Source organism: Ixodes scapularis, unplaced genomic scaffold (genome assembly GCF_016920785.2).
Source record: "Ixodes scapularis isolate PalLabHiFi unplaced genomic scaffold, ASM1692078v2 PGA_scaffold1__304_contigs__length_218370807, whole genome shotgun sequence".
Lineage (NCBI taxonomy): Eukaryota > Metazoa > Arthropoda > Arachnida > Ixodida > Ixodidae > Ixodes > Ixodes scapularis.
In genome coordinates this window covers 145,646,336-145,660,453 of record NW_024609846.1, presented here as the reverse complement: position 1 = coordinate 145,660,453, position 14,118 = coordinate 145,646,336, and positions in this window count along the sequence as shown.

The following is a 14,118-nucleotide window of genomic DNA, read 5'->3' as shown; positions in this document are numbered from 1 at the left end:
TTCAAACTTTTCAATCCATGAATGACATCTGTTTGGTAGGCGACTCCAACATCGACACTCTTAAGCCAGTCAAGTCTCTCGTGTGTGACTATCTGAATTTATTGGCATATTTCGGTCTGGAGTGTTTGATTCTTGGCCCCACACGAGAAGAACATTTAGGTGATCATATTGTCAAATCATGCCTAGACCATATCAATGTACGCGCTCCGAACATAGCAACAAAATCGGCCATAATAGAGCAGAAGCTTGCTGACCATTACTATGTGGCTTGCCAACTTGTAACACAGCTCACTCTTAGGCCGCCGACAGCTGTAACACAAAATATAGAAATAATTGATCGCGCACGATTTGATAAGTTGGTACAAAAATACGATTGGAATAATCTATTGCATATTCAAGACTTCAACGACGTCTACACTAGGTTTAGTGAGCAGTTCCGCCTTTTTAGGTGGCAAGCTACAAAAAATATTACTGTGAGGCGGCGTCGAAACGACCATGATTGGTTAACGGATGATATTCTGTCATCTATAAAATTGAAAGATGCTCTTTGGGCTCGTTGTCGCCGGTCTCCAAAAAATGCCCAGTTGAAGGAAGAATTCCGCATTATGCGAAACCGCGTAAACGCGCTTATTCGTTCAGCGAAAAGAATATACTTCCGTAAAGCGTTTTTTAAAGCCCGATCAAATATTTCACAGACATGGTGTTTGGTAAACCAGTTGCGAGGCACAGGTGTGAAGAGGTCGATTGATGACACACTTGAAACAGTTTTTGGCCACGATACTAAGAAATTGGTACAAGATTTTAATAAATTCTTTGCTACGTTCTCTGGAGTAGCCCGTGACACTTCTCTATTTGCAACATGTGTTTCAGATTCAAACTCCGCCTCAGCTTTCCTTCCCCAAATGACCGAGCCTGACCTTCGATCCCAGCTTTTCAGCTTCAAGGCAAACAAGGCGCCTGGTGTAGATCGCATCAGTGCGGAGGATCTAAAGAGGAATTATGATTCCATAAAACATGTAGTCCTCTATATGCTAAATGGTTTTATTTCTTCCGGATCAATCCCCGACACTTTGAAGAGCGCACTAGTGAAGCCTCTATTTAAAGGAGGAGAACGCAACAAACTTGACAACTATCGCCCAATTTCAATTTTACCTTGCATAATACAAATATTGGAAAAACATATTCTCGAAACTATGACGGCATTCCTTGATAGGTTTGACAATATTTCGCCTAGACAATATGGCTTCGTTAGTGGGCGTGGCACCCAACCGCTGTTAGAGAACTTCACAGATGAATTGCATCTCGCTTTCGAGAAGAATCAAGTCGCCTGCGCGCTCTTTATTGATGTTTCCAAGGCATTTGATACTGTAAGTCATAGCATTCTGCTGAAAAAATTATCCAACCTTGGATTCCGCGGTCCTTTCTTTTCTTTACTACAAAATTTTTTAACTGGTCGGACACAAGTAGTTTCTATAGCCAATAACCAAAGCTCCAAAATTGACTTAAAGGCCGGGGTTCCCCAAGAATCTGTTTTATCGCCTCTCCTTTTCAACATCTTTGTTAATGACATGTCCAGAGCAATCTCCGGTTGTAGCCTTTTCCAATACGCGGATGACACGGTTTTGCTCTCGGTCCACCTTAATCCGGCTACTGCAATCACTTCGCTGCAAAACGACACTTGCCGTTTACACGACTGGTTTGAAGCAAATTGTCTAACGATAAATGTATCAAAAACCAAGCTTGCCTGTTTTCATAATCCCCTTAAAATTCTAACGTCCAACCATCCGCTTTTCATGCACACGTCTGGGTGTATTTCTTGCAACTGCAGTCCTGTAACTTACGTTGATAGGGTTAAATATCTTGGGATAGAATTTGATAGTGATTTGTCATGGAACAGTCATCTCTCACAGCTTTGCAGAAGACTGCGGAGTGTGTCCTGTTTGCTGTACAATACACGATCCTTAATACCTAGTTCGACAAAAAAATCAATAGCTCAAGCATTAGTATACGGAATTTTGCGGTATGGTATAACAATATTTGGACATAGCTCTGAAGTCTGGTACAAAAAATTAGATACAATTTTAAAAGGCATTTTTAAAAGCATTGTCTATGGACCAGCGTTGCAAACCGAAGAGGAAAAACTCGCCAACTTAGGTTTGCCTAGTAGAAGAGCGTGTTGGTTTAAGTCATGGATGAAGAAAGAATAAACAATTAAAACAGGGACAACACAACTACATCTTTCAGATGTAGTTGTGTTGTAGTTGTGTTGTCCCTGTTTTAATTGTTTATTCTTTCTTCATCCATGAATTAGGTTTGCCCTTCTTCAGGGCTTTTTTGGTTCAGACTGTAGTCCTCAAGTACTTTTGGAACGATATATATAAGATACCCCATGTGGCTACTAGATCATTTAGACACACAGAACGATTTAAGGTACCTTTTGTCACAACAAAATATGGGAAGAAGGTTCGGGCCTTCTATGTACCAGCGATTTTCAACAGCCTACCAGACGACGTTTATGATGCGGACTCCCTGAAGAAACTAAAACGAGCACTCCAAGATCTCAGCAAAACATCATGAATTTGTGTGTCTGTATGTGTGCGTGACCCTGTGTGTGTTTTGCGTGAACGCTAACAAACGTGATCTTTTTCTCTCTTTTCTTTCTTTAATTATCATCGTCAGTACCATAGCGTGGTAACAGTGCCTGAGTCGGGAACTACAAATCAGAGGGACATTTTGTACTCATGAAGTGAAGGGTGCCGTCCCACAAGTCATTCAACTGGCTTTGACAGACCCGTATTTCTACATAGTATGATACATGCAAAAAATAAACATTATTATTATTATTATTATTATTATTATTATTATTATTATTATTATTCTAGGTCCGTCTACAGAGATAGTACGCAGCGTTCTGCACCTGTGCTGCCTCACTTAGATGGGTTTGGTGACTTGTTAAGTTGCATTAATGTTGATGAAGAGTCCGTACGATCCTGTATTAAGAAAATGAGAGCAACATTATCAGTAGGGCCCGACGGCATTCCCTCTGCGATTCTCAAAACGTATCACGACATATTCACGCCAGTACTGTGCTCTATATTTAACAACTCGTTAAGGTTGGGAACCTTTCCTGAAACGTGGAAAGTCGCTGCTGTTGTTCCAGTCTTAAAGTCGGGAAAAAAAGGTGATATTTGTAACTATAGACCTATTTCTCTTCTCTCTCCATTTTCTAAGCTCTTTGAAATGGTAGTTCATCAATTCCTGTCTTTCAAGTTTCGATACTTAGCAATTCCCAATCAGCATGGTTTTATGAGCGGCAGATCAACAACTACCAATCTTGTTAGCTTTATGTCTGCTGCATCTCGTGTAATATGTAACAGAGGTCAGTTAGACGTTGTCTACTTTGACTTAAGCAAGGCTTTTGACGTAGTCAATCACATTATTCTTTTATCCAAACTTTCCTCCTATGGAGTATGTGGCTCAGTACATGACTGGTTAAAAAGCTACTTGTCAGAGAGAGAGGCATATGTCCGGGTTAACAACATGAACTCTTCGTTGTACAGGACTCGCTCTGGCGTTCCTCAGGGATCTGTTTTAGGACCCCTTCTGTTCACAATTTTCGTAAATGACGTCTCTTTTGCTGTTTTAAATTCTTCATTCCTGCAATATGCTGACGATATAAAAATTTATCGAGAAATAGTTACTGAACGTGATTGTGCTAAGCTCCAGGAAGATGCATGTTCTTTCTACCGATGGTGCTCTGAAAATGACCTTTTCTTGAACCCGTCCAAAACCAAGGTCATGACGCTCTCTCGGAAAACTCACAATATCTCTTTTGCATATAATATTCAAGGAGAGACTTTGTCTCGAGTAAGTGTAATGAAAGATCTCGGAGTCATTGTTGATTCTGGGTTGCGTTTCTCTGATCACGTTGGTAGGCTGGTTAACTCGTCTTTGCGAATGTTGGGTGTTGCCTCTCGTTTAACCAGGGAGTTCAAAAGCCCGACGGCTTTTATCACGTTATACTGCTCGCTATCCAGGTCACAGTTAGAATATGCCTCAGTTGTTTGGAATGGAATTTCTAAAAGTCACTCCTTGGAGATCGAGCGTGTGCAAAAAAAGTTTGTTTCTATCTTTAAACATCGCTACATAAAGGAGGATGTTCACTGTTTAACATATGAGTCTGCGTTAGAGCGTGTTGGTTTGCTTAGCTTGCACCGGCGTCGGGAGAACGCGGACTTACTATTTTTGTTTAAAACGCTGCATGGACTCATCAATTCTCCGAGCCTGTTATCTGAACTGTGCCTTAGGGTCCCACGTGTGCCTACTCGTCTTCTGTCATCTTTTCATGTTTCTAGAACGTTTAGTCCGGTAAACCCAATTGTGAGAATGGCTCAGCGTTTGAATCATTACTCTGAAAAACTTGATATTTTCAACCCTTGCTACAGGACGTTTGTCCTTTCTATTAAAAACTTGCCCGTGCAGGATGAGCATTGCTGAATTGCTTTGTTATGTCTGAATGTCGTCATCTCCATGTCGTGTTTTCTGGTGGTGCACTTGTTGTCCTGCGGTCTTGTGTTCCGTCTCTACTGTTACTGCCTCGTTTTTATTTCATTGTACTAATTACTCGAGCACTGCCTAGTATTATGCTAAAAATGTATCTTATTTTCTGCGGAGATGTGTATAGTGTGTTTTTTTGTTTTTTGTTTTTTGTTTTTTTTTTATCCACCAGTGTACCAGCACCAAGACCTCAGGGTTGTTCCTGGGCACTGTATAATAAAGATTGATTGATTGATTGATTGATTGATTATTATTATTATTAAGTATTCAGCGGGGGACTACACTGGAATGTATCACCATCTTTCGGGTGTTGACTGGGCTTCTATCCTGGAGTCGTCTGATATCAACGGCCAAGTATATCTCCTCACAACTGTTGTTCAGGAGGCTATGGACATGTATATCCCTCTTAAAACGTCTAAAAAATCTCGCTTCCCTATCTGGTTCTCTCGTGAACTCAGAACGCTTTTAAAACGGAAAGATTTTTTGCACAGGAGGTTTAAGAAAAGTGGTCTTCCAAAGTGGGAAGTTGAATTTAAAATTTGCAGAAAGCGATGTAAGAAAATTTTAAACCGTGATCGCCAGGCGCATTCTGACTCGGTGGAATCAGATCTTGTTAAAAATCCCAAGAGATTTTGGAGGTACGCTAAATCGCGCTTGGGGAAGAATATTGAGTCCGAAATCGTCTTGAAATCGTCAGCATAGCGACAGTGCGAAGGGCATGTCTGAGTTGTTTGCTGATCACTTTGCGTCAGTTTACATTAATAATAATAACTGCTCCTCATCTATTTTGCCTCACTCGGACGTTTTTGGCGACTCATTAGGTTCTGTGGTTGTCGATGATGAATGTGTTAGGCTATGTATTAAGAAAATGAAACCCACATTGTCTGCAGGTCATGACGGGATACCCGCTGCAATTGTTAAGGCTTATCATGAATTACTTACGCCTATACTGTGCACAATTTTCAATAACTCCTTGACGTCAGGGATATTCCCTGACGACTGGAAACTGGCAGTGGTTGTTCCGGTACTGAAATCTGGAAATAGTGGTGATGTTCTTAATTACAGACCGATTTCTCTTCTCTCTTCTTTTTCGAAACTCTTTGAAATGGTAATCTATCAATTTCTCTCCTTCAAGTTTCGTAGTATAGTCATTCCTAATCAGCATGGTTTCATGTCCGGCAGATCGACATCCACCAATCTCGTATCTTTTATGTCTGCTGCCTCTGAAGTAGTTTGTAATAGAGGTCAGCTTGACGTATTTTATTTCGACCTGAGTAAGGCATTCGACGTAGTCAACCACAACATCCTCTTATACAAGCTTTCTTCGTACGGAGTATGTGGTTCGGTATACAATTTGTTAAAAAGCTATTTGTCTGATAGGCATGCCTACGTCCGCGTCAACAATAATACCTCGTCCTTGTACAAGGCAAGCTCTGGAGTGCCTCAGGGATCTGTCTTGGGCCCCCTCCTTTTTAATATTTTTGTAAATGATGTCTCTCGAGTTATATTAAATTCTTCATTTCTGCAGTACGCTGATGATATAAAACTTTACAAAAAAATATCGACCTTAGAGGATTGCATCGCGCTTCAGAATGACGCACATTCCTTCGGTCGTTGGTGTTTAGACAATGACCTCCGTTTGAATCATTCTAAAACAAAAATAATGACATATTCTCGCAAGACCCATGATATATTCTTTCCATATAGTTATCATGGCGAACTGCTGTCACGTGTAAGTGAACTGAGGGACCTTGGAGTTGTCTTCGATTCAACCTTGAGATTTGACACTCACGTCATCAAAGTGGTTCAATCGGCCTTGCGCACGTTAGGTGCCGTGTCTCGCATAACGAAGGAGTTCAAAAGCCCGTCCGCTTTTTTACGCTGTATTGTTCCTTAGTTAGATCCCAGCTAGAGTACGCCTCGGTTGTTTGGAACGGCATTTCCAAAACTAACAGTTCATCTGTCGAGCGAGTCCAAAACAAATTTATTTCTATCTTTAAATATCGTTACCTTGAGAATGGTGATCCTTGTCTGAACGGTGTGTGTAACTCGCAACTTGTCAACTTGTTGAGCCTCCAGCAGCGTCGGGTGAAGGCAGATTTGTTGTTTTTGTTTAAGACCCTGCACGGCTCGATTAACTCTCCCAGCCTTCTGTCCCAAGTGAGCCTCAGAGTTCCACGTGTGCCTACACGGCTCCAATCATCTTTTTATATAGCTCGACATTTTAGCAACCTAAACCCGATCCAAAGATCGGCGGAGTGTTATAATCGCTACTCTGACACAATTGATATTTTTAACTCATGCGGGAGCAAGTTCGGAAATGCTGTTCAAATCTTCCTCTTGCAGGAAAAGGGCTGATCAGTTGAAGCGCTGATGTAGTATTTGCTTTTTGCTCTCACACCTGGTGATGTCTCTATTTTGTGCTTTTGATTTCCCTTGTTAATCTGAGTGTTTTTCATACTTGTTAATATTTTTATTCTCAGACTGGAGAACTACGTTCTCCTTCTGCACTCGTGTGTATGCGTGTTTGTATGTGTGTGTTTTTGCTCATTTTTTTTTAGTGTGCCAGCACTAAGACCGATTGGTTGTTCCTGGACACTTTAATAAACATTGATTGATTGATTGATTGATTGATTGATTATTATTGACCGGCTGTGTGAGCTTCCAGCCAAAGTGGATGACCTGCTTTCTTTGAGACCATCAGTTGATGCAATGAAGGAAACAATTAAGGGACTACAAGAATCAGTCGGAAAATGTGAATCAATGATGCAGCTGGTTACTGCAAACGATAAAGAGGTTAAGTTGCTCCGTTCCGAGGTTGAAGTACTCCAAACAACGGTGACAGATCAAACGGCAATGATAGAGCAGTTACAGGCGAACGTAAACTCATCCGAGCAATATAGCAGAAGGTGTAACATGGAAATACACGGTATTCCTTGCGCGAACGGCGAAGACCTGAGTGTGACTATGGCCGACCTTGCGGTGAAACTGGGGCTCGCGACCCATACCCCCGATAGAGTAGTAGCTTGCCACCGCTTACGCTCTAGGCGTGAGGGGGCTGCCCCCATTTTGGTGCAGTTCACCTCGGTGTCGGTAAAGGAACACTGGATGAATGCTCGCAAAAAGTTGGCCACCCTTTCTCGGTCTGAAAACCAGCAGAGGATATACTTTAATGAAAATTTGACTCGGACAAATAAGGACCTCTTCTGGCAAGCGCGGAACAAGGGAAGGGAAAAATCATATAAGTTTGTGTGGGTTAAGAACTCCGCCATTTTTGCGAAAAAGGACGAGAACTCATCGCCAGTGCGTATCTCTAGCACTAGGGACTTGGGAAAAATCGTATAGAAATGAATAACACTATACTAAACTCTGATTTCTCAACGTTTATTGACTCATTTCCGCCTAGTGCTAGTTCGCTCACGGTTTTACATGTAAATATCAGAAGCATTAGGAAATACTGGGACGAATTTCAACTCATTGTTGGGGCAACTGACGCCGTTGTTGACGTTTTTGTCCTAACCGAAGTAAATGTTCGGGATCTGGGCGTTTCTCAAGGTCAGTTTTCTCTGACTGGTTTTGAGGCTTTTTTCCTGACTCGCAACTCATCTAGAGGAGGAGGAATAGCTGTTTATGTTAAAAATACCTGGTCAGCAAGTACCATAGACATTACACTCGAACATGCAGAATGTCTGACTTTAAAGTTATGTAAAAACAATTTCGTAGTATCCCTTCTGGCAGTTTATAGACCACCATCAGAAAATATGCGTAACTTTTTAGATGAGCTAAGCGCGAGTTTACAAACTATGGTGCCTACCGATAAGCTTTGTATGGTGGGTGACATAAACATTGATTTACTAAAGCCTTTCAAAAGTGCCGTCTGTGATTATTTAAATATTCTGGCAAACTATGGTATTGACAGCGTAATTCAGACGCCTACTAGAGAAGAGTACTTGTCCAATCAAATTGTTAGTTCTTGTATCGACCATATAAATATCAGGAACTCAGGGGTTCCTATATTATCAGCCGTTATCAAACATAAATTGGCAGACCACTACTTTGTGGCATGTCGAATATACGCCGAGTTTATTTCTGAACCATTAGAACGGCAAAACCAAATATTTATAATGAATGCAAGTAATTTTGATAGATTAATTTCTAGATATGACTGGAATCGGGTCATTGAAAATTATAACTGTCACGATGCCTACTTAAAGCTGGTTGAAATATTTTCAAGCTTCAGAGCCATGAGCACGAAAACTGTTACAGTTAAAAAACGCAGGCCAAATCGACCGTGGTTAACTTCAGACGTTCTTTCTGCTATAAAAGAAAAGGATATTTTATGGGCACGATGTCGTCGCTCTCCACAGAACAAGGAATTAAAACTGCAATTTCAGGCACAGAGGAACCGTGTAAATGCACTCATTCGCTCAAGAAAGCGTCACCATTTTCATGATAAGTTTTTTCAATCACGATTTGATGTTTTGAAGACGCGGGCTCTTGTAAATGAAGTCAAGGGATGCTCTACTAGATTGTCTATTGACGATACAATTAAGAAACATTTTGGAAATGACATGTCACATGTTGCGGAAAGATTTAATCGCTTTTTCGCGTCCGTTTCGGGTGTGCTGCATGATGAAGATGTCGTGCCCTCTAATCTTCAACGCTCCTGCTCAGCATCCGCCTTTCTGCCAAACATTACGGCAGAAGATTTACATACGCTTTTATTTAGTTTTAAGCTCGGCAAAGCACCCGGGGCAGATAACATTCGCCTTGCCGACTTACGGCGCAATCTCGATGCACTAAGTAACATCCTGCTTTACGTATTGAACGGAATTATAAACAGTGGAGTAATCCCTATTGGTTTGAAAAGTGCAATTGTTAGACCCATTTACAAAGGGGGTAAGCGTGACAGTGTTGAAAGCTACAGACCGATATCTATTCTGCCGTGTTTAGCCCTAGTATTCGAAAAGCATATACTGAAAACAATGACCATGTTCCTTGAGAAGTTTGATATGTTATCACCGTCCCAGCACGGCTTTATCTCTGGGCGTGGTACGGACTCGCTTCTTGAGGAATTCGTTGACACTTTAAATGAAACTTTTGACAACAACAAACATGCCTGCGCACTCTTTCTAGACGTTTCAAAGGCATTTGATTCTATTAGTCATAAAGTACTTAAGAAAAAAATTTACGATTACGGTTTCCGGGGGCCCTTTTTTTGTATTCTTGAAGATTTCTTATCGAATCGGACGCAGCACGTTTCAGTTGGCAAAACCAGCAGTGTCAGTATAAATCTGAAAGCTGGAGTGCCTCAGGGGTCTGTTTTATCGCCACTCTTGTTTAATCTTTACGTAAATGACTTAGCCAAAGCTGTTTCCGGTTGCGATATTTATCAGTATGCCGATGATACTTTGTTAGTTTCTCGGCATATTAATTTGTGCAGTGCGTTTTCTTTACTGCAAACCAATGCTACCCGGGTAATAGACTGGTTTAAGGCAAATTGTATTAAAATTAACATCGATAAAACAAAACTAATGTGTTTCAGGAGTCCCCTGAAACGCAAATGTCCAGAAATTCCCTTTGTGTTGCACTCATCGAAATGTACGCGCTGCATATGTCCACCTATTCAATTTGTTCCTTCCAACAAGTATTTAGGAATCTTCTTCGACAGTGATCTGTCGTGGAATTCCCATCTAAGCTATGTTGCCAAGCGTCTGCGAAGTGTATCATGTATGTTGTATTCTACAAAGGCCTTTTTTCCATTTTCTGTTCGCAAGATGATAGTCAATGCTTTAGCCTACGGGTTGCTACGGTACGGTATTACTATTTATGCAAACTGTTCAGTGCTGTGGCAAAATAAAATCGACACGATCCTAAAAAGTATTTTGAGGGGTGTAGCGCACGCATCTATTTCTATGCCGAGTAATGAATTATTTGCATCCCTGTGCCTGCCGCGTTTCCTAGCTCTATTTAAAAGATGTGTAATTAGTAAGCATATCTGGCAAAGTTCTTTTAAAACGCCTCGTGTAGTGGAACGTGTTTTGAGAGACGGTGAACGTTTTATAATCCCACGTGTTTATACAAAATATGGAAAACGACTGCGCTCATTTTATGTACCTGAACTCTTTAACGGCTTACCGTTTTGGGATAACCACAAAGCGCCAATTAAAAAAAACTCTAAGAGCAATATACTAAAGTTATACTTACGCTCTTGTTTTCCAGTTTACATGCAATGTTAGTCCCCTTCGGCTTTATATCATTAATTTGACCGTAATCTTGAATAATCTGCAGATAGTCCCTGATGCTGACTTTAAGCTTGGTTTCCCTTTTAACCTTTGCCTCCAATATGAAATAGCAATAATCGTAACACGTGCTTGTCTCCAGTTATTGACAGGGTTTTTGTCTCCGGTCTGGTGGTTATTTGGTTTAGTTGTGTATGTGCTTTATATTTAAATGAGTGTTTTGCGGGAATTTGCATATGTATCCTGACTGCTGTGTGTGTGTGTGTTTTTTTTCCCTTTATTTTTCATTGTTTTGCGTGATATCTTTCAAGGACTCGTTTGATGTTTTATTACACCGCTGCCGGGTTCAGTCCCACAAGCCGCTATTGGCTTTTGACGGACCCGCATACGTATGTATTGTATCTATGTTTGTGCAATAATTATTATTATTATTATTATTATTATTATTATTATTATTATTATTATTATTATTATTATTATTATTATTATTATAATTCGCTGCGGAGATGCCGCCCAGCAAGGATGCATGTCTGATTTGCTCTCGCTGTTTTTACGGACGACAAAGATTTCTTCGCTGCACTGAGTGCCAACTTCGCGCGCATACGAAGTGCGTATGCTTTCCGGAGACCGAACGCACATTTCTTCAGCGTGAGGTGAGCTCATTTGTCTGCCAAAGCTGTGCCAAGATCAACGGTGGAGCTAGGCCTAACGTCAGCGGCGTGGTCTCCGGTGACCCCGACGACCAGTTCGCCTGCTCTCCTCCTCCGCCATCGGCCTCCCCTACTCGTCCGACGACGCTGCCTGCCTCCTCTCCCGATGGCCTCGACGCACGTGGGGACGCCAGCCTTCAGTCCCTTCGGTCCCTTCTCCTCGACGCGCTGGAAGGAATTTCTTTCCTCACCGAGGAGGTTGCTTCCCTCAGTGAAGACAACGCGCGTCTCCGTCGTGAGCAGAGACAGCAGGCGGAGCTCCAGGCAGGCTCCATCGCCTGTCTCCGGGCGGAAGTTCGCAGCTTACGCGATGTGCTTGGTAAGCGTGCAAGAACTGATGTTGAAGTTCAGGCAGGGCCCTGTGGAGGAAAAACATTTGCTGCAGCCCTGCGCTTCCCTCCTGCCTCGGCTCTCTCTGCAAAGCCTGCAGGTGCACCAGCAGACGGGACGACGAAAGGTGATGCGCTGCCTGGTAAGCCGAACCCCATGAGCCCGCCGGCACCGGTCTCTGCGCTGGTGAGCGAGGCGTCGGTAGATGATCCCCTTCCTGTGAAGCCCAATCCGATCAGCCCGAAGACTCGAATCCCCGCGCAAGCCGGTGCGTCCGTGGCGTGCAAGCTGAGCGTTGCCCCCTCATCTTCCCGCCGGAGGGCATTGTTTGTGACCAAGCTGGATCCGGTCACCACCTCTACTGACGTCGTTGGGCATCTGTGTTCAAGTGCAACTATCTCCTCAACTTTACTTCCTTTTTAGATCTTAGACAGCACAATAACATTCTAAGCGACCAAGGTAATGCTTTAGATTTATGCTTTTCAAACACGGACGGTATACGTGTGGCTCGAAGTGAACTTTCTATGGTTCCTGAGGATAGCTATCACCCTGCTCTTGATGTAGTTCTTTCTGTTTTTGATCCTCCGGTCCTCAGTTCCTCTAATGGTCCTTCCCCACACACATCATATAAGTATTCAGCGGGGGACTACACTGGAATGTATCACCATCTTTCGGGTGTTGACTGGGCTTCTATCCTGGAGTCGTCTGATATCAACGGCCAAGTATATCTCCTCACAACTGTTGTTCAGGAGGCTATGGACATGTATATCCCTCTTAAAACGACTAAAAAATCTCGCTTCCCTATCTGGTTCTCTCGTGAACTCAGAACGCTTTTAAAACGGAAAGATTTTTTGCACAGGAGGTTTAAGAAAAGTGGTCTTCCAAAGTGGGAAGTTGAATTTAAAATTTGCAGAAAGCGATGTAAGAAAATTTTAAACCGTGATCGCCAGGCGCATTCTGACTCGGTGGAATCAGATCTTGTTAAAAATCCCAAAAAAATTTTGGAGGTACGCTAAATCGCGCTTAGGGAAGAATATTGAGTCCGAGATCGTCTTGAATCAGCATAGCGACAGTGCGAAGGGCATGTCTGAGTTGTTTGCTGATCACTTTGCGTCAGTTTACATTAATAATAATAACTGCTCCTCATCTATTTTGCCTCACTCGGACGTTTTTGGCGACTCATTAGGTTCTGTGGTTGTCGATGAGGAATGTGTTAGGCTATGTATTAAGAAAATGAAACCCACATTGTCTGCAGGTCATGACGGGATACCCGCTGCAATTGTAAAGGCTTATCATGAATTACTTACGCCTATACTGTGCACAATTTTCAATAACTCCTTGACGTCAGGGATATTCCCTGACGACTGGAAACTGGCAGTGGTTGTTCCGGTCCTGAAATCTGGAAATAGTGGTGAAGTTCTTAATTACAGACCGATTTCTCTTCTCTCTTCTTTTTCCAAACTCTTTGAAATGGTAATTCATCAATTTCTCTCCTTCAAGTTTCGTAGTATAGTCATTCCTAATCAGCATGGTTTCATGTCCGGCAGATCGACATCCACCAATCTCGTATCCTTTATGTCTGCTGCCTCTGAAGTAGTTTGTAATAGAGGTCAGCTTGACGTTTTTTATTTCGACCTGAGTAAGGCATTCGACGTAGTCAACCACAACATCCTCTTATACAAGCTTTCTTCGTACGGAGTATGTGGTTCGGTATACAATTTGTTAAAAAGCTATTTGTCTGATAGGCAAGCTTACGTCCGCGTCAACAATACTACCTCGTCCTTGTACAAGGCAAGCTCTGGAGTGCCTCAGGGATCTGTCTTGGGCCCCCTCCTTTTTAATATTTTTTTGTAAATGATGTCTCTCGAGTTATATTAAATTCTTCATTTCTGCAGTACGCTGATGATATAAAACTTTACAAACAAATATCGACCTTAGAGGATTGCATCGCGCTTCAGAATGACGCATATTCCTTCGGTCGTTGGTGTTTAGACAATGACCTCCGTTTGAATCATTCTAAAACAAAAATAATGACATATTCTCGCAAGACCCATGATATATTCTTTCCGTATAGTTATCATGGCGAACTGCTGTCACGTGTAAGTGAACTGAGGGACCTTGGAGTTGTCTTTGATTCAACCTTGAGATTTGACACTCACGTCATCAAAGTGGTTCAATCGGCCTTGCGCACGTTAGGTGCCGTGTCTCGCATAACGAAGGAGTTCAAAAGCCCGTCCGCTTTTTTTACGCTGTATTGTTCCTTAGTTAGATCCCAGCTA